This window comes from Equus caballus, chromosome 7, assembly GCF_041296265.1.
Source record: "Equus caballus isolate H_3958 breed thoroughbred chromosome 7, TB-T2T, whole genome shotgun sequence".
In the NCBI taxonomy this organism is placed as follows: domain Eukaryota; kingdom Metazoa; phylum Chordata; class Mammalia; order Perissodactyla; family Equidae; genus Equus; species Equus caballus.
In genome coordinates this window covers 36,050,350-36,074,388 of record NC_091690.1, presented here as the reverse complement: position 1 = coordinate 36,074,388, position 24,039 = coordinate 36,050,350, and the positions used below count along the sequence as shown (strand labels likewise).

At 45.2% G+C, this 24,039-nt stretch overlaps 1 protein-coding gene and 1 long non-coding RNA gene across 3 annotated transcripts in view; one reads left to right on the top strand and one right to left on the bottom strand.

Annotated features, from left to right (window-relative positions):
* Positions 1-24,039, top strand: part of KIRREL3 (kirre like nephrin family adhesion molecule 3) — a 535,215-nt gene that overhangs the window by 217,782 nt on the left and 293,394 nt on the right. The window lies entirely within an intron of this gene.
* LOC138925283 (uncharacterized) lies at positions 562-23,048 on the bottom strand. The gene is made up of 2 exons (XR_011441212.1): positions 22,933-23,048; positions 562-793 (listed from the first exon to the last, which is right to left on the bottom strand). It is a non-coding gene; the product is annotated as an uncharacterized lncRNA (long non-coding RNA).

Genomic DNA, 24,039 nt, shown 5'->3' with positions numbered 1-24,039 from the left:
TAGATGCCTCCCCTGGAGGCTGGCGAATGCAATGGGTTATGGGAATTGGAAGTAAACAGCAAAACAAGGAGGTGAATTTACTCCACTGAAAGCATCCTTCCAGTGTGGCCAAGCTCAGAATGCTGGCGATAGAGTCTGTAACAAAAAGTTAAAATGGAAATTATAGAGCACTGGATTATAGGGTTTGGCAGGGGGAATGCTCCTTTATCCAAGTAGCAAATTAAAAAAAAAAAAAAAGATTTAACTGGGAAAAGAAATGATGAATTCGAACCTAGTTGCCATCCCTGCCTCTCATCACGTCCTCACCGTTCAGCCAGGCTGCAAGAGCCAGGAGCAATAAACCGCCCTGAGGAGTGAGTTATGTCTAACCCTCCTGGCTGAGGTCATCTTTGTTGCTGTGTTACTCCTTCTAAAACTGCCTGACTCCCTTTGTCTGACCTACGACCTCATTAAAGGGAGACAGCGAAGAACAATATAGTAGTGCCCTCTTCCTGGAGCCCAAAGGAAAAGGACTTTCTTAAATAAAAAGAACTGTAAAAGTAAGTAATGGGAACCTGGCAATTATCAGAACGTTGTTTATTCCACGGCTACATGCTGGAGCCACAAACTCATTGAGATATAGAATTATGAACACCTATGATAAAGAAGATCACAATCCCTGTGCTCTGTGAGGGTTGAGCAGGTGTGGCGATGGCCTTGCCTGTTTGATGACGCCCCTCCTGGTTGTCTGGCAGTGTTGACGCATTGGCACAGTCTTTGCTCTGCTCTGCGCTGTCTGCAGTCGGGAGCTGCCCTAGAAAGGAGAAACAGAGGGGAGAGAGCGGGCAAGGACACAGGGGCTTAGCTGTGTGGAATTCTAGCAAGTAGCTAAATCTGTCAATAAACTGGAAAACAGTCGTGTCAAGATTCTCCTTATTTCAGGTCTATCATCAAGATCTCCATTTTACAGATGGGAAAACTGATACCTAGTCAGTTTGCAGAACCATGGTTGGACCAGTGGTATTTGGTGACCCTCAGGGGCTTCTCGGTTACCAGTCTGTGGCCACAGAAGGCTTGAAGATCCTAGACACTTTTTATTGTCCTCTGATCTTTAATGAATGGTTTCCTTCTTCCATCTCTAGGAATGCCATGGTTGTCTCCCTTGTGCTGTCTCTAAGCTGATACTTTTTGCTTTATCACCTGGATTCTCTTTGATTGCCCCTCAGAATTCTTCAAATTGTAGCAAGGAACCCTTGTACTTGAGAAAAAGAGCTGAGAATGACGGGAATGACACTTGATGGTTCACTGAACAGGATCCAGGCCCAGACAGTGGGGCTCTTGGCCTGAGGCCCATTCTAAAGGGGAGCACCCCCTTGAGTCCTGAAGGAGGACCATGGAAGCAGCCATGTTTATGGGGCCCCGAGGCTGACAGCACAAGCCCTAAACAGCTGAGTAGTTATTCCACTGGCGTGTGAAATAACATAAAACCAGCATTCAGACCTGCATTTCCAGAGACAGAGAGAGTGCGAACAAAAGACCACATGAACTAAGACTCGTAGAATGAGTGGGGAATTATTTTAGGATGGAGATCCAGTTGTCATTGGCTCCTAGAGGGCTAACGTGAGGCAGTGGGAGGTGAGGGGGCCACAGAGATGGCTTGACAGAAGGAAGTCCTCAACCCCTCTAGAAAAGGTGCCTCTGCAGAGAGCAAATCGGAAGCAATGCAGCCCCGAATCTACACTACCACCTATTTGCAGGACAGACGTTTGTAGCCTCCACTGAAGGCAGAGCATGGCGCAGTGCAGTCACTTTCATCTATGTCTAGCTAAGGAAGAGAGGGCAGAGGCGGGACGCACGGCAGAGCTGAGATCTGCCGAGACCATCGGCGCTGCTGCTGTCGCCAGTTGACCAGAGTGACCCGTTCTCTGATGCCTTTCGCGAAGAAACTGAGTTATGTTTCATTTTGCCCCAGGGTATGTGGGTGAGTGGGTTAGACAGTGGAAAAGTTAGCATTTTATTCATTCTGATCTGAATCCCTTTTAAAACTCAAATGGCATGCATAGTCTTCCCCTTATTAGAGCTTCAGAAGTACCACTGGGCACCTGTATAACCCCACCCTACTTTCCTGTACAAAGAAGAGTGATGGAGAACTTTGCTGGGGAAGGGGGTGGGGGTGCAGAGTTGTTGTGGGAAAAAAGGTACAGGAAAAGAGAGGAAAGTTTCAGGGGCAGAAGGTGGGAAAGCTGGAATGTCAGCTGGAAACTAAGAGGGATACTTTGTCTGTGGTAGAAAACGAGTGAGAGGGAGAGCGCTTCACGAACATCCCCCCACTTTTGCACATGTGAGGGGTGTTTCTAGCATCTCAATTTTACAGGTGAGGAAACTGAAGCTCAAAGCTTGGAAACTCCTTCAAGGTCACACTGCAAGAATGGGGGAGAGCAGGCATCAAACCTGTGTTTATGGCCCCACCACTCACCTCCCGCCCAGCCCCACCTGTGCTGATGACCCCACTGCTCACCTCCCACCCAACCCCACCTATGCTTTGGCCCCTCAGGGGGGCACGTTTCTTGAGTAACTTACTAGTCTGTTCTCACACATTCCATGTGTGTGTTGTGTGGCTCTGGAGAGACTAGACCCCTCCAGAGAAGGACCCCTGTTGTCTGTCACCTCTGTAGTGCCTCTCACCTCCTCCACTCTCATGCCCTCTCCCCTCTTCCCTACACCAGAAGCTGTTCAGTGTTGAGCTAATGATGAGAAGTGACTGGAGCTGTTCTGCCCAGCCCTTAGCATAGATGTGGACCTTCCTGAGGTCATTTGCTTCATGGATTGAAGATGACCCTGCAGCTACAAGACAGGTCATGGAATTGGCACATTACAGAATGCCGAAGTTGGAAGGAATTCCAGAAATCACCTAGCCTAACTCCCTCATTTGGCTCTGGGAGGAGGAGACTTGCTCAAGACCACACAGCTGGTTAATGACAGAGCGGGATCAGTCCTCGAACCCAGCCCAGCCGTCTTTCCTCTCTGCCAGACTAGGAGAGGAGTGTGTCTGGACTTCTCTCCTAGTCTGAGAGACAATGCTCCTGGGCTCCTGCCCCTCTCTTCCTGCCTTGGCATGCTTTCTAACTTGAATCCCAAGAGCCCTGAATATGAGTGGCCTCTGAGAGTCTGTCTCCAGAGCTGTCAGCCACAACCAAAGGGAAACAACGAAACAAAGGAGAAATTTGGGGCCAAGTACAGGTTGGAAAGGATTGTTGCAAAAGATGGCCCCAAATTCAGTGGGGTTTTGCCCCAGCTCCCCCTTTAGCTTTTAGCGACAGACAGCCTGCCTAGCAGATTGATGAAGGAGAAGATGACACGAGTCTCCACTCTCGGATCCTTCTCTGAAGATCTACATAGCAAAGGTGTCCACCAACGGTCATGTGAGAGAGGCCTAACTTAACAACGTTATAAACCAAAAAAGAGTTCATTTCTCTGTCGTAGGCAGTCAGGACGTGGGCAGTAGAGCAGGACTCCCATCTCTCCACTCCCACTGGTGCTCCAGCTCCCACTGTTGTGCCCAGATTCTGGTCAATGGGAAGGGGAGAAACAGAAGGGAAGCACTTGTCTCTTTCTTTAAGGGCAGAGTCCAGAGGTTGTGCACATCCCTTCTGCTCACATCCCGTTGGCCAGGACCTTGTCACCCAGCTGCAAAGGAGGCTGGGGAATGTGGGGCTTATTCTGGGCAGTCATATTTTCTACTCATATTGAGGGTGTCCTTTAGTAGTAGCTAAAGAAGAGTAGAAGAATGGATATTAAAGGACAGGTGGTAATTTTTGTGTCAGTGGACACTATTTCTAATGAACATTGCCCATCTGCTTTGGCAACCCAGTTCCCCAGCCAAGGGGTCCTGTTGCAGGATACAGCACTCACTAGGGCATCGCAAAAGGAAAGGCAAGTGAGCCAAAATGAAGTGCCAGGAGACCCAGACTAAATTCAATTATGGGAAATTCAGAACTAGATGTCAGAAAATGAGACTGAAAGCAGGGAGCAGCCTCCTGGGGAGGCTCCCCAAGAGATCTTCTAGGAAAGAGGATAAAACCAAGAAGAAATAGCATAGTAGAGCATAACTCTACCCTGGCCCCCAGGGGTTAAGTGGGGTGCCCACTGGTCTACCTCATAAGATCTGGTGATATACAGAAACTACGTGGTAATTACATTTCTGTAAGATTAGTTAGCATTAGGAGTAACTATGTCCCAAAGTAATAACAGTATAACCATATAATCTGCTCTGTGAGTTAAGCTTGCATTTACTGTCTAAATCCTCTTCCCATTTACTAATCTTGACATGTCAGAGCATTTACAGTGAACTGTCAACTGCTAACATCCCATTGAAGGAGAAAGGAGCAGCCTGGGGGGGGGGGGGGGGGGCAGCGGGAGAGGGTAGTACTGGGGTTGTCTCGCTCAGGAGGAGGCAGGAAGAATGGACTCTAGACAGTGCCCTCTGCTGGTAACCGGCAGGCAAACCACCATACCCTGCAAGCCTCGGTGGGTAGGAAACTCTCCTGAGAGGCTGGTCCATCACAGTCTCCTCCAGCGAGCCTCTGGGGAGGTCTGCCGATAGCCTTTGCCAAGGCAGAGCGCAGGGGCTTGACTGGCTGATTCCCATCCCTCTTCCTTTAGACCTTGCACTGCCCTGAGCCCCTGTCAACCCCATTTCTGCCCAGAGTTTCCATTCTTCTCAGACTGGTCAGGACAAGGATTCTAAGCCCTAGCAGATTCTTCAGAAGAGGGGGTGGGTTGGAGGAAGTAGACCACCTCCATGCCCATGCCATGCATCCCCCAAGGTCCAGCACCAGGAACGTGCAGAGGAGCTGACCTTCAGCTTCTCACCTCCATTCCTGTTTCACAGTGTCTGTCCTGGAGGGTGTAAATGGACCACAGAATAAAGCCTTCCCTAACTACCCCAAGCCAGAGCGATCACCCTCCATTCATACCAATTCCTAAAATGTGAAGAGCACTTTCCAGCTTAAAAGCATTTCCACCCATTGTTTCATTTAATCTACAAGACAATCCTATCAATAGATATTATCATTCCCATTCTGTTGATAAGGAAACTGGGACTCAGAAATAGAAGTAGCTTGCCCAAGGTCACATAGATGATAAGCGATGGAGCTAAGACTGGAATCATGACCATCTGACTTCAAGTCCTAGTCTCTTTCTAGTATATCCCAATGGCCTCCCAATTCCTAGCAAGACCCTAAAAAGAGCACTAGCACATACCCATGTCCCTGCTCAGTGACAGTGGCCCTGTGTAGTCATGAGTTTAACCACGGTATAAGCTCAGTGAGAACAGGCACTGATTCTTAGGCGCTTCTTTGGATCATTCCACATCAAGCTCAAGATTGAACATGAAGGAGGTTCTCAAAAAAGAAATGGGATAGTTGTTGATGGTCCGTATAAATGCAGACTAGAGCACACTATAATGAAACCTTCTGAAGGAGCCAGGTACGGGGAAGAAGTGAAGACAATGCAGGTAGGCTGGGCATAGAAGGTTCCCACTTTCTGAGAGCTGTGCTCACCTCTTCTCCTACTATTAGAGCTCTGTTTCAAAGAAACAAATCTGATGATCTGGAGTTCTCAGCAGGGGAGCAATAAACAATACATAGGAGCCATGAGTTGGCAGCCTCTCAGAATTCCAGCATGGAGTCCTACAGGTGATCCCCAGACAGAGAAGAGAGGAGGACAAAATCTCAGAATTGTCAGAATCATGCCTGGCACATCTTAAACACTCGTAAATATTTGTGATTGAATGAATGTGTGACAAGAGCAGAAGACCAATAAGAACTGTGCTAGATAAAAACCAGTTGCATGGACACCTCAGAGGTCTTCTGTCTATGCAGGGAGTCCTGGGACTGGGTTAGGGTTCACATAGGTGCCCACGGACTCTAAGCCAAGCTTGGGCTCTCTTAGCTGGTGTTATTTCCACTACTTCTCCATCTTGGTCACTCTTCTCTGAAAACACCTCACCCTGTCTTATTCCAAATGTATTTCCCTACCCCAAAGAGAAGTGAATCTATCATTCTTCACTTTGAGAGACGACATTGACAACTGTAGGTTTCCAGGAAAGCTATTTCTTTATTGTCTGAATAGAAAGGTATATAAAATGTTAGGTATATTTATGTCTAATGCGTATAGTCAGGTTTCGTCATGTCGTAGAATTATCTTCTCTAACACTATGTTTGTTGGTACAGCTAACGAGCTTTTCCTTCTGGAAAATTCTCTTTAAAAGTAGGTCATCCTCCTGGCCAGCACCACAATATGTGTTGTCTACTAATGATTGCCAAAGATTTTTATTTTATCACTAACCTCCATCAGTAAAAAATGTTAGCACACACTCAGAATATATGCATTTCTACGCAAATTATATACATGTACTTCAGTTCTAATGTATTATATGCATTTAAAAACCATATCTGCAAAGTAGGTAATGCAGAATTAAGAGATAAAATACTTTCCTCCTGTGTTCCAAAGGGTCAACTGACTTCCTGGGGTGCCCACAACCCACATGGAATGCCACTGGCTTACACGGGACAGCACCCAGTGCACCCAAAGTAAATATAATCAAATAAGCATTTTAAATTGTTTTCTCCGGTTTCCAAATCAGTGCTCAAACATCTCATTCTGAAAGTTGCCGTTCCATCTTGTAAGGGTTAAAAAAATAATGACATGCCACACTTCATATCGGTCAAAGCTTTTTCTGCCACAGAAGCAGTTTTGAGGGAGAAATTGTCATCTAGCCCCACAGTTATGCAAATGTGATAGTTATTTTTGACACTGGTAAATAATAGTTCTGTATGCACAGACACTATTTTCTTACCTTATCGTGCAAGGTCTCAAGTTATAATTTAGATGTTGGTAAGTGATTAGCATTTTGGGGGCTACAGCAAGCAATTTGTGCAGTGTCTCCTCTCTATCTTCTACCTTGGAAAGGTGATTAGCACTTCAGGGGTGGGAGGAGGGGATGTCTAACAAATTGCTTCTCTGATCAAGGCAAATCAAGCGGTTTGACGGGTTGGTTGGCTGACATATGTATACGAACCATTCCCTGGGTTGTCCCATGTTCACATTAGAATTAACGAAGGCTGCCTTTATCAGAAATTCACCTGACTTCTCTTCAAATGGTATGAAAATAACTACCCCTCAAAATAGTATTACTACAAATTATTTGATGCAGAACAAAAATAGAATGAAAATATACGTGTGACACTGGTAATACAACAAGCATGATACTATTACAAAAATCTTTAAAAGACTGCAAGACAGCATTTCCAGCCCACTCTAAAAATAGCTAATTGAGAAAAATTCCTTTGTGCTAATGCTCTTAATTGCCTGGGCAGCTTTATAGAAAAGTCAGTTAGTTACTGGCTAGTACTTTGAGAGTCTTAATAGCCAAAGCCAGGAGCCAGGTTAAATAATATCACAATGGGAACCCTGGTGCCTTCCTGCATGGCTGGACTGGAAGACTTTCTGGCTAATTAGTGAATCACAGCCATCATGCAAATGAACGCCTCCTGATTGGCAACAGCTTATATCTTTCCCCACCACGTATGCAAATGAGGCCAACTGAATGGTTGTTTGGAGTCCAATGCAGAATGAAAGAATGATAAAATTGCAGAGCCAGTCTCCTTTAGAGATCACATGGTCTAACGTCTCCATTCATAGATGAGGAAACTGAGTCTTCAGAGATTAGGATCCTTGCCTGGGCTTCCTTAGTTAGCTAGTGGTAAGGCCAAGCTTAATTTCAGGCTAACTTCTAATAAACTCTTTTTTTCCTGCCCTTAATTTCTATTTCATCCTGTGAACTTTGGGATTCTCCACACAGAAACTCGTGAGACCCTATTATAATAACGGGGAAATAAGGTTGATATAATGAAGTATCACCAGATCGAGGATTCAAGAGGCCGGTACTTTGAGGCGACCCTAAAACCACTGGAGGCACTGCCATCATGTGGGTCTTGAGCCTTTTCCCGTGAGAAAATTCCTGTGTCTTTTAACACCATCAGGAAAGGACAAGGACATGACTTTCATGAGTCCTTGAAACACCTTTCCTGTTACTTAGGAAATACTCAAGGTTTTTCTTTTTCCCCCAGAGGTCTGAGCTGAGACCAATGGTTTCAGTCACAGCAAATTTGTGTTATGAAACCTCTGCACTTCTGAATTGTTGGGGCTGGCTATTTCTTTTCTTTCCCTTTTTTTTTCATTCTTTTTCTTTTTCCAATTCCTTTGTAATCATCTCAAAGCCAAGTGCTCATTTCCACCAGAACTTTAAACATTGTGCCTTTATGTAGCACAGCTTTTAATTTTCGTCTCTAACAGAAGTGATTGTTTATGTTGTAAATGCCACATTAGTCTCCATGAAATGGAGATGGAATTGATTTTCATTTCAGAGATTTCACAGCTTGCCCCAGAACTTTATGCTTGATTGCCAGTGCTCAGAAATGCATGGGCTTCTGAGAGGTTCAGAAATGATGTGTGTAGCATGGCATATAAAAATGTGAGAATTGGAGCCGCATTTGTTGGGAGACAGACCCTGTGTCTCAGTAGCTGTGTCTGGCCAGACACTCAAAGAAACCAATGCCTTGAGTATGGGTGACACCTTCAAGAAGCAGACTTCAGTCCCAAGTCAGCTCACCGGCAGTACCATCAACTTTTCCTGCCAGAAAGCTCTGGAAGATTTATTCATTGATCCCCTCTCTCGGCATCCTTTCCTGAGCGCCTGCCCAGAAATGCTTAGGCATTATAGGAGTGAAAGGAGGAGGAGTTTGCACCTTGAGAACCTTCTAATCTAACTGAGGAAAGAAAACATAGGATGCCACCAGCGAATTGGCAGGGACGTGCGGATGTACTCCAAACTGAATTCAGAGTAAACATGCTCAAACCAAAGAAAAGGGGAAGTTACACCAGCATGTTGGGAATCGAGGTGGAATGGAGGACAGATGTTAGGTTGACCCAAAGGAAAGTTTTGATGTTTGCCTTGTCTCCCCTGCTGCCTACTGAGCTGCAGCCCACTCCTCCTTGGGGAACCTGTTGAATTTTACTGCTGAAGCCAAGATGACAGATGGCTCCACTCTCTTCCAGGGATGGGAGATAATGCCACTGGCATTCCATAGACTTGAACCAGTACTACATGTGTCCTGGTCTTGGTCAGCTGTTGGCCTGATCATCCAGAGGGTACATCCTCCGACAGACCTGCCATACTTTCCTGAAGCCCCTTCCTCTTCAAGAACTCCTCCAAATCCGGGGTTTCCAGAACATGGTTTACATCCAATACAATACAATTAAGACATTCACTACCATTCTATTGAACATTTATTAGATTAGACAGACCATTTTAAAGGGTCTACATTTAAATGTGGGATGGGCAGAACGACATCTCTGCAGCACACTATTCACGTGACAGTGTTGGAGTGTGGGGTTATCTGCTGGAGGATATCAGGGGAATCTTATTTTAAATGATTATCATCATTGTTATGAACATTTCTACTTAATTATGTCTAGCTCCATCAAGTTATAAATATGTATATATTAATGTTAACAATATGAGCTTTATTGGCCAAAGACATAATTGGTGATTAAAACAGAAATCTCCCAATATGTCTAAAACTGCAAACCTAAATTAATGATAGAGCATAAAACAGCCACAATTCCATTGCTAGTCAATTAACAAAACTTTTTCTTATATGAAGATGATAACTGGATATGACTTAATATCCCTGAATGAGGCTCCAAAATTGGGTGTGGGGTCCTGTAGGCTGGTGCTGGGTTTTCTCTCCCTGTCTGTCTGTCTGCCCCTCTGTCTGTCTCTCTCCCCTTGAATGGCAGATGGCAAGCACACACGTGGGTAGGGATGAGGGGGTGGAAAGGAGTGCAAATAAGTGGCATGGAGAAGTGTTGCTCACAGCTGTCAGGGAGACGAGTTTTGACAAGGGGAACTGGAATTCGCTGGCTGCCAGGGGGAAGCTCTGGGGCCACAGGAGTGGAGTGGAGGGGGGAGCATGGGCGGTGGGTAGATTCTGTCAGGATGTAGACATCTTCCTATGGCAGGCCTTCTTCTTCTCTGTTTTTGCTTTTTCTCTCTCTCTCTTTTTTAACTTTCTGCTGTGTCTCTCTTTCAAAGAGAGCAAGGGGAGGAGGTGGCTTTTCTCAAGTCCAGTTCTCATTCTGCATTGGAGAGTAGTATTGGTTTTCCACCCATGACTGCTGAAAATTAGAATTTCTTCATGAAGCAGGGTTCTTTTCTTGTGTTGTTCTTTATCTTTTTAAATATGATTACCTGCCCTTGAGGGCTTCATGGCTAAAATCATAATGAAATTGTCCACCCACCGCAGTGCTTGCTCAGGATCAAGAGCGAAATGGCTGCGGGCCGTGCTCGTGGCTGCAGGAGGGCAGGCGAGGGCCCTGGGCTGGAACACACTTCTTTCCCTCTGCTTGCTTAATACCCTATCTTTGGGCCACAGGCTTATTGACTTACTACTAATTTTCTTGTCAGGATAATTCTTCCAATCAAGATTTAAAACAAACTAGGAGGTCACTAAAGTGGTGGAGATTAAAGCCTAATGCTTTTCTTTATTTGATTAAGATACTCTTATCTGGGTTCTTTGGGCCCAATTTAAACTTGGCTCACACCTTCCTTAAAGGGCCAGGCTTGTTTGTTTCAAGCAAACACTTTCCTTCACATCGGCCTCGCCTGCTGTGTATTTGCTCACTAGGAAAAGGAAATAGATTATTCCCACTGCATCAACTTTCAGGCAGCTGCTCGGTGCAATTTTCTTCAATGTCTTGCCATGGAAAAAGAGACCAGTCATTTCCTAAGTAGCGATTTGGAGTGACCTATATTTTAGGAAACTGTTGGATTCACCATCAGCTCCTCTCCTTCCAACCTGTAGACCCAAAGCCTTAATAGAGAACTGCACTTAGAGTAGAGATTATTGAGAAAGGAGGCAATTCAGGAAGAACACGGCGCAGTCACCGGACACCGCTAAATGCACAGACTCACCGTGACTTTAAAGGTGACCTTTTTAATTGATCTCTTATCCCCATTCTTTGCTCCTCAGATGAAGTGGATCCGCTTCACCAGTATCTGGTGAAGACATTATCCAGTTTGTAGCCCTTAAACCAAAGTAGACTGCCCATCCCCCTATGATATTTTCTGTATATGTTAATTAGTACTATCAAAAGAAAGCTCTCCAACCAAACATCCAGCCCAGCTACACCGGCTGAGTCGAAGACCAGAGACAGACATACAGAGAGCATAAAGTTAGAGAGGTAAGCTCTGGAGATGCTGTTTTCAGCACTGAACATCTTTATTTTCCCTCAAGTTTTCTTTTAATCTTGCTTTCTATTAAAAGTCTTCTCAAAGCTAATGCAATAAATTTAGATCTGTAGCCAGATGCAAAGCAAAACTTTTGGCAGGGAATACTCCATCAAAAGACATTGCAAATGAAATATGCTCTCCCTTGGGGATTATTCTACAGTTTAATTTAATTTGATATTTCAAATTAAATTAATTCAAATGGTTATGCAGTTTCCAGGGAAAACAGACTTCATTTATGATGTTCTGCCACCAAATTGTTTAGCAGCCATCATATTTCTTACATTGTTAACTAAGAAAGATAAATAGTGACAAGGTAGCCCCTTCCCCTCATTTCCCAGTCCTGGCCTTAAATAGAACACCAGCAAATCCTTGCAACCCCGTACACTTCCTTATTTGGTAGCGGAAGTATTTATTAAGACCATTATAGTTAAGACTAAGACTATCTGTGGTCCCCTCTATCTAATCATTTCCAAGCACATAATGAAGACATGGAGCCTCGTGAGAGGAACAGATGTGATGATTTCCGTCTTACAGACCAGGAGACAGGTGGCGATGGGATTACCCAGCCTCATGCAGGGAGCTGGGATGAGAGGCAGGAGCTCAGGTGGAGAGCTGGCTTCTCCACCCTCTGCTTTATCAGGTTATGCTCCCAGTTTGTAGCCCTTCGCTAGGTCGTAATATAATCTGAACTAGGTCTACACTGTCCAAGAAATTAGAAAATTGAGTCATTATTGAATAAATGAATCAATATAGACATGCCATCTGGAAAGTTGGGGAGAAGACTCATGTCCCACAGTTGTCTTTTATTTAATTTAATTTTTTAAATTAGCATACAGTAAAATTGCCTCTTTTCCTCAGCTGTCTTTTTTGTTTGTTGTTTTTCCTAAATAATCTAAGCTACCAGCTTTCTTTTGCAAGTGTGAACAGCTAGGAAGGAGGCCCTACATCCCCATGGTGCAGGATGGAGTGGCTCCTCGGGATAATGACAGGACCCTCCTGTGTGGTTCTGGAAAGACTGGCTGCCATGAGTTGGAGAGGAAGACACAAGCCCTCCGAGGCAGTGAGGGATGCTCTGGTGCTCTGATGCTGCGTCACTTGGCCTTGAGAGGCCCCCTCTGATGTGGATAGTGGGCAAGCAAACATTTACCAACATGTTGTGTCCTGGGGAGCTTTTTTGCCTATTTTTCTTCTCGCTTCTATAGAGGTTTATTGAATGTGTGCTGTTCCTTGTGTCCATTAATCTCTCGTCCCCAAACATTGACTGGAGGGATCCAGAGCCATGTGTGGAGGGCTTACATTTCCGCTGTCACCTTTGTACCCACCGGCCACATGAAAACTCCAAGGCTTTTCTGCTAAAATAGAACTTAACACTATCAAAAGAAACTCTGGAAGAGCACAGAAAGCTAGATTTGCTGCGATTCATTGCTACTTCCTTCAACAAAGGGCACATATTTTAGAGAAATAAGAGGGTTTATCTATACCAACATCACACGGCCTCCAATACCACCCCACCCGGCCCCACCTGGCCCCATTTCCTCCTAAAATCCATAAGGAAACATGCAGAACCAATTACTCTTTGTCATAACTCTCCACTTTGGGAGCGTTCTCCTTTAGGGGTACAGCTAGGAGAATCCAGGGGTTTAGATTTCTTTGTCAGGAGAAATGGAATTTGCATTCCTTTGACATATGAACATTTCAGGGGGGAAAAAGATAGCATCATTAGAACAACAATGATACTTTACACAGTAGATGCTTGTAAATTGTACCCAAACTTGAAAGGGTTCGGTAGTTCTACATCCGTGTTTTCAGGTACAACACCCAGTGGGCTTATTCTGCTGTAAGGATAATGCTATTAGGCAATCATTATTATTAGCACAGTAATGCTAATGTTAATTCTACAGCTACATAATTAACTCACCAGCCAGTCAGCACCTAGGATCTCTTGGACTCCTAAATGCCTAACGAATCCTGACATTTTTTTTAAAGCCATCTTTTCAAGTCTTGGGAAAGGAATCTACAAAATCCAAAAGTGAGGAGGCTCCTAAAGATAGTTTCAAATGCCGAGACCCGTAGCCAGCTGCTTGGTTTAGAGGCTAAGGAGAACCACAACGTTTTGCACACCTACCACGAGTCCGGGAGACGTTAAGTCCAGCACCTTATTTCGTCTTCACAACTCAGCAATAGATGGCAGGTGTCTCTTTTGCAAAAGAAGAAACTGAGCCACAAGGAGATGAAGTGACTTGATCAAGGTCACACACCTGGGCACAGATGAGATTTGAAACCGGTTCTTTCTTGCTCTCAAGCCCACACTCTGGCTGACTGTAGTACTCTGCCTCCTCTGGCTTACAGGTAAATGCAAATTGAGGAACATGGACTTCTGCTATCTTTTTCCATGCGTCTTCTTTCCCTTTCAGTTTTTCTCCTCTCTGGCTTTCTTCTCATTATATTCTGATAGACACCGGGATTTAGCAGGAGCTCTCGCTCTTTCTTTTCTCTTTTGTGCTCAACAAAAATATTTAGTAAGAACCCACTGGCAGTAGGTATTATAATAATTACTTTGCACAGGGTTTTAACCAATGGTCACTCTTGCCCCCTAAGATCTCTCTTTCCAAAATTATTCTAACTCTTGTATCAAAGGGCTAGATGTATAGAAAATGATCTCTCTCTGTGACAAATCCTAAATGAATCAAGTTTATTTAGCCAGTGGAAGAGAAACCTGAACAGTGTTTTTTAAACAGCTTTCAAGTTCATAACAGAGATATTGAAACCGCCCCAGCTGTTCTCCATTGCCAGCAAGAATGCAACAGAAGGAAAAGTGGTTTGCTCAAAGCAATAGACATTTTGATCATGTATAAGAACTTTCTGGCTGTGAAGGATTGTTAGACAAGGAGATGGTTTACTGAGACAGGTTGCCCTTGAAGACCTTTCCAAATAAGACAGTTTGCTTCCTGGGGCATTTCAGACTTCAGGGAGTGGACTGAATGAGCTGAGCAGTAGGGTCACCCAGTCTGAGTCCCCTTGTTCTACAGAATGCATTCAGTTTGTCTACACTGTCAACGTGAGTGGAAGTTTCATCAATTTTCCGGTAAATTTTGCAGCACAGACATAAGATAAAATATATTTTGTCTAAATGATCCAAATTAATTTTCCTGTCCAAATCACATGTGTACACATCCATATGGAGAAGCTAGACAAGATCATATTAAGACAGCAGATTTAATTGGATTTATAAAAATCTGTAACTGTTTTTAGCTCCTTGGAGATAGGTACCAGGTAAATGAACGCCATCTCAAGAGTGGCAGCCCCTATGTATTGTATTAGCACACTCTTGAAAATGGAAAGAGCGTGAGCATCAGTCACTAAGGTCCTGGGTTCAAATTCTTGCACTCCCGTTTGCTTGCCTGTACAATTCATGTGATGTGTCTGAGCCTCTGCTTCCTTATCTATAAAATGGTAAACATTACACCTACTTCCAGGTATGGGGGAAACAAGGTTAAATGAGATGGTGTTTATAAATCACCCAGCAGAGTGCCTGGCAATACAGGTACGTTCTTTCCCCGTAAACTGTTCTGTAAAAGCTCTTCCATTCTGACTTGGGCTGGTGACACTTGTCCAGCCCTGTAGCCATCTAAAAGGCCTAGCAGCTACATTCACCGGCAAGTTCACACCACTTTCCTAAGTCTCTCTCAGCCCAGCCCTCCAGCCTGGGTGCTCACTTCCCAAGAGGATAGGAGTGCTCCTCTCTGACTAACCTCACTTGAAGCTTCACTGTGGGTTTTGAGTCCCTACACGTGTGAGCATCAAGCATTTTTACAGCCAATGTGCCATAACTGAGAACATTTTCAATGGTCCCTTCAAGGACTACAAGTGTGTTCATTGGGTAGATATTGAGGAGGTAGCAGCCTTGTAGAAGCACTAAGCTGGGAAATAAAGGACCCCAGCTCTGGCTCCAGGATTGCCAGGGTGACTTTAGGCAGGTCACCTCACTGCTCTGGGCCTCAGTAGCAATTATTATTTATTCTGTGCCTACCGTGCCATTGCATCTGCAAAACCCCAGACTCAGGCCCTAAAAGGTTATTTGCCAGGGACCTATTTATTACATTAATTATTTTCAATACCCACAGTCAGCCTCAAGGTAGCTAGTGCAATCTTCATTTTACAGATGAGGAAACTGAGGTTCAGTAAAGTTGGGAAACTTAATCAAGGACCCCTGAAAGCTAGTAAACAGATGGGCAGACTCAGAACCCAAGATGCGTGACATCAGAACGTGCACTGGTTTGACGGCACAGCCCTGACTCAGTTTCCTGATGTGGAAAATGAGGTTAGACGAAGATCTTGGGGGCCTTTGTCTGCAGCCCAGATAGTTGATGAATATAGTTCTGGACTTCTTCCCAGCCTCAGCAGCCAACCTGGGCACATTGAGGGTGGAGGTATAGAAATGATCACAACAGTCAATTTCCATCTCCCTCACTCCCTCCCCTTAATTTGTCTCGTTTTCCATGTAGAGACTATTTGGGAGTTCTCTTTTATTTCCTTCTTGGGGAAATAACTGTTGACTTTTTTTTTTAGAAGAGCTTTTTGGTAGAGAGGGAAGAATTGAAACAAAGTACTTTGGCGAAGAAGTCACCGGAAAAATGATCCTATTTCCTTTGGAGAGGCTCTTGTAATATAATCATGAGCCATCTGTTAACTTCCTCTCCCCTTGCATGATCTTTCTGGGTCTAAGCCACTGATGTCCCCAAGGGGAAGCCGGCAAGAATAGGGGGATAAGCCTTCTTGTTGAACATCGAGGAATGGGGCAACTTGAGCAAGACTAGTCAGTGCAGTTTAGCAAAGGGGTGGAAAATCAAGCCAAACGTCAATACCAACAAATGTTCTAGAGATTACAGATAAGCTGTATCAGGAGAGAGTGAGAGAGCCAAATTTATATAGTTGAGAAAGGATCTGGCTCCAAGGGAACACAATCGTGATCTATAAATACCTCCACAAAAACAGTATAAATAAAGTAAGGAAATCAATCACTGTCTCCAGAGCCGGGAGGACAAGGGGCAGCAGCCCTCAGCTTGGAAAGGGAGATGGAAAGCTCAACAGCAAAAAGTTCAGAGCTGAGAGAAGCAATTGAGCGAAGGAACGGACTCTCCAGGGGAAGTGGCTGAGCTCCAAGGCTGCCTGGAGACTGGAGGTGGGACGAGATTAAATGCTAATAGGAACCAGAGTCCAAGGAGGCCAGGAAGGCTAGATGGAGGTCAAATGAGATGACCTAAGTGTTTCTCTCACCTATGAGTCAATGAACTGAGGAGTAATTACTCGCTCTTGCAAATTGCTTGGTAAATATACTGAGTAAATCAAAGAAGCCATTTCAACAGCAGAGTTGCTGGGGATGGGGCAGACTGGAGGCTGCACATTCCAAAGAGATCCCATGCAGAGTTGGGTTTGTCAGCAAGACTTTTTATCATAACGTTGGACGGCACACTTGCCCGGTTTAATCCACATTTATTAACATGAAAAGCAGCTTCTGGTGTCAGACAGCAGGAGCCCAATCATAGGCCAAACCACCTTGGCCTCCCTGCCCCTGCCCCCTTCCGGAAGAATCCTCTTCTCCCCTCCCCACAACACACACTTGCTCACCCTTCCTGCCGCTCTCCCCCTTCAACAATATTAATGGCTCCTGCCTAAGTACTTGAGTGAGCAGACCTCTCCTCCACAGAGCCTGTTTAGAGATGGTCTGAAACGGCTGCTGGGAATAATTCTAGCCGTAGGCTAGCTCAAGAATTATTGATGAAATAACCTTTTGGGGCCTGAGTCTGGGGTTTTGCAGATGCAATGGCAAGATTATTGTTTAAGTGGGGACTTGATCAGGCAGTGACCTAGAAAACATTTAGCTCTTTTATTGCTTTCAGAGCTTCCTGGGGCTAACATGGTCTTCTTCCACAGAAGCCTGGGCAGCTGATTGCAAAAGCGAGTCAGAGGAAGTGGACAGGGAGACGGTGAGATTGTCTGCATGCCCAGAAAGCCCAAAAGTACCGAGGCAGCATCTTGCCCCAGGATGAGAGGGCCATGGGCCTCTCTTGAGTCACCAGAACTGGGATGGCATAAAACAAGTCAGCTTCGCAGTGACTTTCTGTTTTTGCCTTAAAAGCTTAACCTCACCAGATTCAAGGAGCAGATAAATCAGTCGCAAGGGAGGCGATTATTAATGGAGCATCCTCTACAGGGGCCCAAGTGCTGGGCCTGGCTGGGTTGGATAATGAGAAATGGTAGAGCAGAAAGTCATTTGAGAAGTTCACATCCAGGGCTGGAGTGACAGGAAAAGAGGGCGGTGCCCCCTGTAGTGGAGGCTTCGGGCTGACCACAATCTCTAAGAGGCAAGGGCTTCTGAGAGAACCTTCTGCAACAGACCACCTCTGTGATACAGAGAAAGGGGTGAAGGGGTCCTTTCTCTACTCTCTGCACATAATTATACCCTCACCGCATTCATTCATTCACTGTTTTTATGGAGTGCCTATGCTGTGCCAGGCACTTTGCTAGGTTTGGAGATTCCAGAATAAATAAGACAGTTTCTAGTCTCAACATGCTCAAGGGAGAGGCATTCCCAATCGTATCAGGTCCACAATAGCACAATAGAGGGATATACAAAGACTTCTCTGTAAGCACAGTGGCAACAGCAGAGAGCACTGCTTTACAGAGAGGCAACTTGTGAACAGGCCTTTAAAGGCCTTTCCAATTTGAGAAAGACAATCTAGATAGTTGCAATGAGATGGCATGACTTAATCAGGGAATAGTAAACGGCCCAGGATAACTGGGGTGTAGAGTGCCTAATGGGGAAGGGCGTGAAATAATAATACCTTCCAGGACTGAGGTCTTACTACCTGCTAGGTACTGGGCCAAGAGCTCTAATATAATAACGAGCTCACAAGAACCCTCTGAAGTATAGCATGATCATGGAACTTGCTGAGGGTCACAGCTTGGCAGGATGGGGTAGAGACGTGAGGGCTGCTTACCTGGGATGTAGCCACCAGCAAGTTCTGTACGGTAAGTCAAGCTTGCTAAAGGAAGGGCCAGGAGGTTTGAAATTTTAGAATCTAGTGCACCAGAGCTATAAAGACCCCCAGAGTTCAGCGAGACCAACCTGCTCATTTACAGAGAAGGAAAATAAGTTAGGTACACAGCTGAAAGAATCCTAATCATTTTATGAAATGCCTTCAATGCCACATTAAGACGTTCAGAACCCCTGGAGGTTTTTAAGCCAAAGCAGGACATGAGCACCTCTGTGTTTCAGAACATACTCTGGAGACAGTGAGGGCTCCTTAGAGCAGGGCGGAGACTGAAGGCAGAGAGACACCACTTACATACAGTGTGGGCCACAAACCACTGGCCTTGGTGCCACTGGAGGCCCTTCCCCGAGACCTCCTGACCCAGGCTTTCTAGGCGAGAGGCTGAAGAATGTATGCTTGTAATACGCTCCCCAGCTGATTCATAAGCACACTGGGGTTTGAGACCAATGAGTTGGAGAGTGATTGCAATCCTTGGAACACTCCAGTTTAGAGAGAACGAGGGTCTGAACTTGGCAGTGATCATGGTAATGTGCAAGGGGGCAGGTCAGAACTGTTGTCAAGATATAGTCACCAGGATGTGGCTGAGTGAGAGATAAAGAGAGATGTCCAAGATCACTCTGAGGTCTCCAGATTGGGTGACTGAGTAGCTGATAATGGTGATGCACGGAGGTTGAAGTTTAGTTTTGAGAACCTTGAGTTTGAAGTATCGGCAGGATAAGCCAGTAGAGATGTCTGTCAAGTCATCTGAAACTCGAGTGTGGAGCTCAGAAGACAGGAGGCAGGTCACGGCTCAGGATATGAATTTGGGAGTCTTGATTTATTGCTCCTCTTGCATAGAGTTGATCCTGACGCACCAAAGTTAATCACTTACTCCTCTGCAGTTCCATAACGCCTTGCACAACATGGATCACACTGTGCTGTGTCTATTTGTTTTATGTACCTGCTCCTCTACTAAACCACAGGCTGATTAAGGGCAAGAACCTATCATTCACGTTCAAACCCCCAAATGCCCACCACAGTGTCTGACACATATGAGTTCCTTTAAAATATTGCTGAACAAGTGTAAGAGAATAAAGGATGTAGACAAAATTGCGGAAAGTGCTGAGGACCTAATCTCGGGCACCATCAACATTGACAGTGTGGGTAGAAGAAGAAAGATTACAAAGAAACCTAACATAGAGTGGTTAGCGTGGGAGGAGGAAAAGCAAAAGAAAATAATGACAAGGAGGAAAGAGAGAGGAAGAACCTTCAGGAACGGCAGGGTAGCTGACAGCATGAGTCACTACAAAGAGACCAAGCAGCGTGCTAGCTGGCCTCTGGAACTTTCATTAGTGTTGTCCCTTTCAGGAGTAAGGCTGGGGCTAGTGCAAAGACAAATGCCCAACACCAGGTCTGGCCTCTGGAACTTCCAAATGGTTCTTTGCTTGCAAGTCCAAACAGCCCTTGCTTCGTGAGGGTGAGTTGTGAAGCCATGAAAACCCAGATTGTATCAGGCAATGAAGTGGCTAGAAAAACCCAGAGGGCCACTGCAGGCTAAACTCTCACTTTAACCTCCCATGTGAGTGAAGTTCAGTGGTTAGACCACCCGAGGCTGCCCAGATACTTCTTTGCTTGTCTCCTTGATCTCTGGTCTTGGCCTTGTAAGCTTTTTTCAGGCAGGTATTTGGGGATTTGGTGAAAGAAACAAAGAACCACTGGAAATGGCCAAACCAAGTAGACCAAGCATTTACCATCATGCAACACGTTAACTGGGTTGTTTGTTTGGTTTGGTTTTCTTTATTTTTCTTTTCTTTTCTTTTTTCCTGTCTTGGTCTTGTTTCACTGTCTCAGCTCATGTGACCACACTGTAAAATTCCATTTTGTCTTTTCTTCAGATGTTGAAATGTGAACCAAATGCTGCTTTTAATGAGCTAGGAAATTGTTCAGGCTTCTCTCATTTTTTTTCCTTTTGAAATGCTATAGGGTGTACCTCAAAGCTTCAGTGGGAAGCCTGCAATTTCAGAGTAGTTTTCTTTAGGTGAAAGAGGCTATCCTGTATCTCAGAGACCTCACCACAGTTCAAATTCAAAGAGTCTCTGGGGAGGAAGCAGGGTCCAGGGCTCGTGAAGGGGGAGGGTGATTTTGGGGAAGGTTCCAGAAGATCCTCCCAGGGGATGACCAGAGGCAGGGGGTGCCCACTGGTGACCAGGGGTGTCCCGCTTTAAACTGGACCTCCAGCCCGGAATATTCAACTATCCAGTGGACGTTTCCACCAGGATGGATCCCATCACCTCAGACCTAATGTGTTTTGAACAGAATCAATTGCTTTCCTCAATAAACCAGTTATTTTTTTCAACCTTTATTTTGTGTCTACTATATGGCAGACACGATTTTAGGTGTTGGGGTCACAGTGGGCAACAAGACAGATACAATACCTGCCTAATGAGGCCTGCATTCTATCAGGGAAAGCAGATTTGAAATGTTGTCGACATTGTCATGAGTCTCATAAATAAGAGTAATGAGTAACATCCATCGAGTCCTTTCTGTCTCCACTATTGCCAGCTGACACTATGGCCAGCACCATGGGACATTGAACCCAGAGCCCTGACTTTGTGTGGAGGGTCTGGCAAGGCTCTGAGTCCTCTTCCTCAGCCCCACGTAGCGGCCCCATTGGCCCCAATATTCTTCCAGATACACGCTTTGGAAACTGAGGTCCCTGCCTCTTCTTTCCACATCTTCCCCTCTAATGAATCATCAAGTCTTGGCACCGCCTCCATCACCTGCCCCTCCTCTCCACTCCTCCTGGCCCCTCTTACTTCAGCAGCCTGTCACCGGCACCTGGAATATTACAACAGCTCTGGCCTCCCTGCCTCAGGCCCCCTTCCCTTCCATCCTCTCTGGTCTGTACATCTCCTCCAGATGAACTTCCCAGAAAGGCTGCTCTCTGCTCAACAGTTTAGTAACTTATTCAACAAGTAATTATCAAAAGGCTTGCCTTGCTCCAGATATTAGTTTCAAAAAAGAAACTGATGCTAAATGTGTCCCTTGACTAAAGATAGTCCAACCTCCTTAGCCTGGCACTCAAACCCCACCCCCCAACAGGCCAGTTTTCCAGGTTCATCTCCACAAATGTCCTGTTTACCATTTCCCCAAGCACAACTTCTGCCTTCTTGGGCCCTCTGCCCCTCTCCATTTCTACTTATTGAATTTCCACCCATCATTAAGGTCCAAATCACATGTCACTCTTCTCTGAGGCCTTCTCTGATAAAGCCAAGCAAAAGTGCAGAAGTAGCGTCTCCCATCACTGAATTTATTCTGAGGTACATACACACTGCACATGCATGCCTGCGTATGTCTCACACACTCATATACATGCCATACACACTTCTAAGAACCCCTAGGAATCCGTGCGTGTACCTGCCAGTGGTGAGCCTGGCTCTGCTCCAGGAACTGTGCTAAGCAACTCTGCCACATTGTCTCCTGTAATCATCACCTCCCTCTTATGAAGTAGGCACCATAATTATATCACCATGTTACAGATGAGATCAAAGAGGTTAGGTCAAATGCACAAATAAGGTCACATAGGCAGTGAGTGGCAAAACAAAGATTCAAACCCAATTTTGATCAAATCTCACATATGTTAATACTACACTGCCATTCATCAAGCGAGAATTCTTCTTTAAATAATTATGTACCCCAATTGCCTTGGACAGCACTTTGCATGCAATATGAATTCACAATTATATTCCCAATACCTAGCACAGAGTCCAGAACATCTGCATGAGTAATAAACACCTGTGAATGAATGAATGGAACTGTTGCTGGGCACCAGGACAAACCTTCTGAATCAGAATAGCTGAAATTGGGGCCTGAGAATCTCTACGTTAACAAACAGTCCAGGTGATTCTTAAGCAGCCAGCCAGCACCTGTGCACAGACTGACATGATGAAACTAGCCCAGCTCCCCACTTTCTGAAAAGGGAGATTGAGGCTCACAGTAGTTAATCGACTTCCCAAGATTAGTAGCCTACCTCCCACCCCAAGCCATCTCTTCTGCCTGGGGCTTTTCTAGTCAGCTCCTCTTACTATCAGCCTAACTGTAAGATAAGATACCAACTTTGGGCAGAGAACAAACTGGTATCTCCATCTGTCCTGTCTAAGGGAATCTTAGATTGGGTTTCCTGACTCTTTCCTCTGAGGGGGTTCTTACCGAAGACCTCATCTCGGATAAGCTGAGCAGGGGACAGCCTCTGAGCAGCTGACCTAGAAACTCCAAACCACAGCAAACCAAGTATTTGACCTGAAAGTGCCTTGTTACTGGGCTCTGCTTAATGCAGATCCATCGTCTTCGGAATCTCCTTCTTGCCTCTTCAGAGAGGATCCACGTTACCTAGCAACCAGTGTGTCAGTGACGTGGCAAAGCTGTTGATCAATAAAGTTCTGGCTGCCTGGCCTCTCCCTGAAGCTGTGTTTGTCCTATCTCATTCTAAAAGCCACTGTCTGCTGATTTCTTAGCAGCTGGGTGATGTATTCAAAAGAAAATAGGATTTAGAGTTAGACATACCTGGGTTGGTATCCCAATTCAACCACATACTGGATGTATGATCTTGACAAGTCACCTGCCCTCTCTGATCCTCAGTTGCTCATCCCTATTGTGAGGGGAGTCTAAAGGAAAATCTGTGATATCTGTGTTCTGTGTTCCATGACCTGGGGTGTGAGCTGCTCCTAGGATCCAAGTTCAGCCTGATGAAGAGATTCAGTTGTGTTTCGTGTTGGCCATTCCGTGTTATCAGTCCAACCCACTGAGGCGTGAAAATAAATCAGAACCGCTGAGAGGTTAGGATATGTTATCCTTCCACGAATATCAGCCTTCTCCCAACCCCCAGTTTTGCCTCGATAATAAAACTCCCTTGCATACAGACAGACAGCACGACTCTGGGAAATCCTCAAGAAAAGTCGTCCATATGGTTTTGAGTCATTTACACTGAACCCATCATAATATTGTTCTTCGAAGATCCATTTACATTTGTTCTAAAGGCTTATTTTAAAGCTTATGCAAATGAACTAGATTAAGGTTGCATTCTGGAAGCTGAAGCTGGAAAATGGAAAGTTCATTTTAAACTTGGTGTAAATAGAGTTTCACATGTGTTCTAAATATTCTCCCTTCTTAGCCCAAGTGTCCTCCATTCAACCTCCTGCTATCCTCAGACCCCAAGAGGCTCTCTAGGAGGGAGGTACTAGTTGATGGCAGTTAGAAGTAATGGAAGGAGCAAGGGAATGGCAGTGTAATTCGCTCTTCTTCCCAGCCTTATGGCATTGAATGAATCGCTTAATTTCCTAGGTTTCACTTTCTTCATCTGGGACCCACACAAGACCTCCATGGTCCCCCAGTGTCAGTGGCGTTAGAGTTGCCTGAGGAACAGATTCTGGACTTCTCACCCTGACCTACTGAATTATAGTCTCCAAGAGCGAAGCTCCAGAATCTGAATTTTTCATATGCTCTCCAAGTAATTCTGATGTGTGTCCAGGTATGAGAACTGCTAGACTAGATTATCTGTCAGGATCTCTCCTCTCCACCTACAAGATTCTACGATTGTTGCTGAGTATCCCTTTTCAGCTCATATTTCCCTACCTGCCTCCAAAACTCGTGTACATGCTAGAAGTTCCCATT